This window comes from Vicugna pacos, chromosome 18, assembly GCF_048564905.1.
Source record: "Vicugna pacos chromosome 18, VicPac4, whole genome shotgun sequence".
In the NCBI taxonomy this organism is placed as follows: domain Eukaryota; kingdom Metazoa; phylum Chordata; class Mammalia; order Artiodactyla; family Camelidae; genus Vicugna; species Vicugna pacos.
In genome coordinates this window covers 15,428,923-15,434,922 of record NC_133004.1, presented here as the reverse complement: position 1 = coordinate 15,434,922, position 6,000 = coordinate 15,428,923, and the positions used below count along the sequence as shown (strand labels likewise).

General features: G+C 43.8%; 1 long non-coding RNA gene across 1 annotated transcript; it reads left to right on the top strand.

Moving 5' to 3' along the window:
* The first annotated feature begins 866 nt into the window (after nt 1-866).
* On the top strand, nt 867-4,383 carry LOC140687032 (uncharacterized). Its single transcript, XR_012061051.1, has 3 exons — nt 867-1,136; nt 1,535-1,903; nt 3,268-4,383. It is a non-coding gene; the product is annotated as an uncharacterized lncRNA (long non-coding RNA).
* Nucleotides 4,384-6,000: the final 1,617 nt, after the last annotated feature.

Here is a 6,000-nt window from a genome sequence, read left to right as displayed (position 1 = left end):
CTTTCTGAGCTTTGGTTTCTTCATCTGGTAAAGAGGATCAGAAGATGATCTCCATTACAGCAATGAGGATTAACTGAGATAATGCAAGCAAAGTGCTCAGCACAGGGGCACTCAGTGAATGTTAATGACCATCGTTGCTGCTATTACTTTTTTCTTGGTATGTCATTATTGTTATTATTCAACCACAAAGCTGACTCTCCCATAAGACTATGAAATCCCCGAGGGCAATGTCTATATCTTAGTCATCTTTGCATTTACCAAAACCTAAATATACTCCCAGGGGTGGAGAGAGCTGTGCCCCTGTCCACAGTGCTGAATCTTCAAGGCCTGGGTATTCCTTGTGATGATTCCTCTCCGACCCATTCACTCTGTTCTCTACCGAGATGCCCTCTGAAGTTGTGCAATACAGTGGTCCAGGCGTCAGCCCTCATCTGATCTCCGGATATGTTAACTGAATATGGCAGGTAGTAAAGGGGTTCATTCCACCTGAACTCACTTTTAAAAAAATACACCCAGTACCTGCATTTATTTTTGTAGAACACATATGTTGTGTTCAGATTATCAAATATGTTAACAGAAATACATGAAAGGATATAGACCAAACATAATGGTCTTTATCACATCACTGTGGGATTAGTGACTGTGAGGAGATTACTTTTATTTAAACTTACACTCTTTGGTACTTTTACCATCATTGTTGTTTTAACAATAACACCTACACTATTTTTGTCAAATTAACTTAAAAATAATGTTTAACCAGAGAACAAAGTTAGCCAGGAGAAACTGGAGAAAGAGGGTCTGGGATATCTTTTTGGAACCTCAGGGTTCAAAGGCAAAAAGATCTGCTTCATAACCAAGTATCATGTGTTTATCTCTGTGTCACAGTTCCAGAACATTCAGAAGACAATGGGTTTTGGAGTTTTGTCATAGATATGTATCAAAGCATCCCAAGAGGGAAAGAAAGTTAGAAACCAGCAAATCTAGCCCCTTCATTTTACAGATGAGGAAACAGACTCAGAGGGTGGAAGGGAAGAAGCCAACATCACTTGCTGATCAGAGGCAGCTCTGGGATTAGAACTTGTGGAAACGTCCTGGCTCCCCTCCTGTGTATCAGCTTCCTCGGGCTGCCATACGAGGTACCACAAATTGAGTGGCTTAAAACCATAGGAATTTATTCTCTTGTGGTTTTGGAGGACAGAAGTGTGAAATCAAGGTGTTGAGGTCATGCTCTTACTGAAGGCTCTTGGGAAGGATCTTTCCTTGCCTTCTGGGGTTGCCCGGAAGTTCTTTATCCTTGCAGTTCTTGGAGTTCTTTATCTTGCAGATGCAGGCACTGTGCTAAGTACTTTCCAGACACTATTTCACGTGATTCTCTCTCTACATGGTAGACACTATTATCCTCATTTTACTGATGAGGAAACCGAGGCCCAGAGAGGTGAAGCAACCTGCCTGGTGTCTCATGCAGTTAGTGTGGCAGATGGTAATTTCCAAAAGGGGTCACAGCAATTATTTCCAGCCCCATATGCCTTTCCAGGATCTTGTTGCTCTCCATCAAGACATAGACTCTACTTCTTCTCTATCTGGACGTGGGCAGGACCTCCTGACTATCTTAAGGAAGAGGATACGGGGGAAGTGACTCTAGGTCAGGAACAGTGACATAACTTCCAGCTACCTCTCTTCGAGGAGGCTTGGCCCTGGACCCAGAACCATGCTGTCAGAAAGCCCAAGCGACCACACGGAGAGGCCCAGCCTCCAAGCAGCGTGAACCTCCACATGTGTGAGGGAGGGAGCCTTCAGACCATTCAGCTGCTGGCCTCTGAGTCTTCCAGCACAAGATAAGGGTGAGCAGAGACAAGCCACCACAGCTGATGTGCTCTGCCTGAGTTCCTGACTCACAGCCTCTGTAAGCACTGTCAATGGTCGTTTTAGGGTACTAAATTTGGGAGGTACTTTGTGTTGCTGTCACAGCAACCAACTGGACCAGCTCGTAAGTGAGGGAGTCAGGGTTTGACACTGGGAGCCCCAAGCTCTTCTCTCTCTTCCTCTGTCCTTCCCCACTTCCCTCCATCTGGTGAAATGCTAGCCTGGCCCATGTTATCAGCAGCTCACAGCCTCCTCTCTCCCAGCCTGGGGACCTCTGACTAATCTCAAGAGCAGCCATTTTTATTAGGAAAACAAAAATTAGAATTCAGAGACAATTGTTTGCAGAATGTGTAAAAGCCTCTCTCAGTGACAGCTGTGGTTCTTTTCACAAAGGAGAGCCACCAGCCCGCTTAGCGCCCCTGCCATCCTCCCCCCGCCCCCACCATACAAGGAAACCAGAGTCAAACAAAAAGTAATGAGCACGTCTGTTCCTTCCTGCCTCCCGTGCTGTTTGCTCAGATTGCAAAGGCTTCTCTTTTTCTTCTTTTTTAAAAAAATAAAGTCTCCAAGGATCCAAGGGCCAGGTTTTGTCTTTTCTGTACCATCCTTGACTCCCTCCAAAACAGTTGGGCTCATGCCTTCCATTGGGTTTCACATTAAAAACAAGAAAAATGCACTTCACTTCTCCTGGGCGGGCCTGGAAGCCCATCTATGGCTTGAGAGTCATGTTTTGTTGCAGAAAAGCATGTGATAGCTCAGTGTTACAGCTCAGTGTTACAGCTCAGTTGTGACAGCAATCTGGATCTGGGTGAGAGACCAAGCAGCACTTCAGAGTTGGAGAACTCAGGTTTCTTACTCCAGCAGGCCCATAGGAGTTAACACTCCAAGCTGTGGACCTTGTCTGTAGTTTTACACAGATTTTTATAGGCTACAGGTCTAGCCTTTGTAACATTTTGTAACACTATATGCAAATAAGGTAAAACAAAGGTGACTAATCAGGAACAAGCTTTGTAGAAGTGGACCAATAAGTAGTGAGAGAAATGGACCAATCAGGAGTGAGGAAAATGGACCAATCGGGAGTGAAAGAAATAACCAATCAGGAGTGAGGGAAATGGACCAGTCAGGAGTGAGAGAAATAACCAATCAGGAGTGAGCTCCATGCAAATGAAGCACTACAAATGGACCAATCAGGAGTTAGCTCAGGGAGCCAATAGAAGTTTAGGGGTAAGTTCCACTTTCCTAGAAGTAAGTAGTTTCAGAGGCAAAAAGTGAGATAAAGCCGCTGGGCCAGGGAAGGGGATAGTGCTGGCAGGAGAGTAGTGGCCCTGCCTGGGGGTGCCTGTCTATTTTATGGGGCTTCCAACCTCAGTTTGACTGAATGTGAGTCTGTGTTCTTCCTTCCAGGCATGTGGATCAATCAGGACCCACCACAAGGTGAAAAGAGAAAAAAAGAAAAAAAGAAAAAGAAAAAAGAAAGCCCCAAACCCAATAATCTCAACCTAAGTTGTCTAAACATAATACTAATTAAGACAAGAAAATGTATTCCCTTCCGTAACCGGGAAGTTCAGGTGTGGTTTGGCTTTGGATGAGACTGGATGCAGGGACTCAGATAATAATAACACCCAGACCCAGAATCTCTGACTTTCTGTGGCTTTGCCTGTTCTGTGATGTCTTCATTTTCCAGCTTCTCTTGGGGTTCCCTGGCAACTTCAGGTCCTCTATGTCACCAAACCAAATGTAGAGAAAGGCAGAGTTTCTCTGTCCAGAGATGGGGCCTTGTTTTCTCTGGCTGGCCCTTCTTGGGTCATGAGCTCTGCCCTGAACTAATTACCATGGCCTGGGGGATGGACCCATTGGCTCCCTGTGGGTCAAAGGCTGTGAATTTGACTACACAGAAGATTGGCAAAAAGGGGGACATGGGGACTATTATCACAGGAAAGAGGAGAGGATTTGGACAGCTGGAACATAAATGGCTGTAACAGGATGGAATTGGGGTGCACTGAGAAAGAAATGTTAGCTATCCACAGTCCTATCGACTCTAATGGGGCATTCCCAGAAGGTAATATAGAAATGATCAATCTACACATTTGGAAAGATGTTGAGCTCACTGGTCATCTGGGAAATGCGAAGTAAAACATCCAACGAGATACAACTTTCCCACCTCCCCCATTCAGTGACAAAATAAACGAAAGCTATATCCATCCAGTGTTGGCAATGGTGTGGGGACCAGGTGCTCACACACTGATGACAAGGTTTAAACAGGGGCACCCTTTTAGGAAGACAATTTGGATCACAATATATATTGAGGATTTAAATCCTCACTTCTAGAAATCCCTAGAAATATCTATGAGTGCTCAAAGATAGATGTTCAAGCGATGATGGCCAAAGGATTGTTTGTAAAAATGAAAGAGTGGAAACACCCTAACAGTCCATCAATAAGGAATCAATAAATAGATTACAGCATCTTCTACTGTGGAATACCATGCAGGGCTATGCCACTATTAAAGTGAGAGAAGTAGACTTGTGTGAATTGACATGAGATGCTCTCAAAAATGTACCAAATGTGAAAAACAAGATGCAAAACATGCACAAGGTATGACTCAGCTTATGGAAAAAAGAAAATATAACAGAGACAACAGAGTGCAATGGTTACCTGTATAGATTCTGGGGCCAGGTGGCCTGAGATTGAATTCTGACTCCTCCTCTCTGAAGCTGTGTGATTTTGGGGAAGTTACTTCACCTCTCTGGGCCTGAGATCCCCCACTCTGTAAAAGACAGATAATAACAGAATTTGCCTCATGTGGTTGTTGTGAACATTAAATATATTCATCTACGTAAATTGCTTGGAGCAGTCCCTGACATGTGGTAAGCGCCCAGTTAATGTTAGCTATTAGTCCTATTTACATAAATGCAAAGAAAAGACACTGTAAGGGTGTGCTTCAGACTGTTGATAGTGGAAGCTGATGAAGAAGGACTTTACAGTTTGCTCTACATAGGTCTGGAATGTTAGAATCTTTTTTTTTTTCAGTTTTTAAAAAATATTTTTTCCCCTTAGTGGAGGCACTGGGATTGAACCCAGGATCTTGTGCATGCCAAGCATGCACTCTACCACTAATCTCTACCCCTACCCCTGGAGTGTTAGAATCTTCCACAGCAAAAATATCTTCATGGATTACTAGGGTGATTGTTTTATTATCCCCCACCCTAAAAATCTCCAACCATGATGGAGATTAACATTCTTCCTTTGATGGAATGTTCTAATTCTGTGTGGGACAGGGCAGGGTTTAGCATGATCCAATCCCCACTCGTGTACAGCTGGAGAAGGGGAAGCTGCCAGGGGTTAAGCCACTTGTCCAGTCTCAGCCTTTGACGCACTGGCCAGCCTGGGGCCCACACCCAGAACCTTGTTTGCCTCCAACCCCACCCCACAGCCATCCCTGCCCTGGGGTTCAGTCCTCAGCACTCCATTTCTGTTATGATGCCTTTAGAGCACTATTCCTCCTTTAGGCTGTGCAGGTGCCTTCCAATCCAGAAGTCCTGTTCCACCTTCTTTTTTAAAAAAAACAACTTTGTTGTGGTATAATTTCCATACAGTAAACCACACATATTTCAGATGAGTTTTGATGAGTTTTGAAGATGTATACACCAATGAAACCACTGTCATAATCAAGATACCTAACATTTCCATCACTTCCCAAGAGGTGCAAATTCAGAACTCCCAATTTATCCCTTCCTAACCCCTTTACCTGCTGGTAGCCATAAGTCTGTTCTCTATGTCTGTGAGTCTGTTTCTGTTTTGTAAATAAGTTTGTCTGTGCCTTTTAAAAAATATTCCACATATAAGCGATATCATATGGTATTATTCTTTCTCTTTCTGGTTTACTTCCTTTAGAATGACAATCTACAGGTCCACCCATGTTGCTGCAAATGGAATTACTTTATTCTTTTTATGGCTGAGTAGTATTCCATTGTGTGTGTGTGTGTGTGTGTGTGTGTGTGTGTGTGTGTGTGTGTGTGTGTGTGTATCTTCTTTATCCAGTCATCTGTCGATGGACATTTAGGTTATTTCCATGTCTTGGCTATTGTAAATAGTGCTGCTGTGATTACTGGGGTGCATGTGTCTTTTTGTATTATATT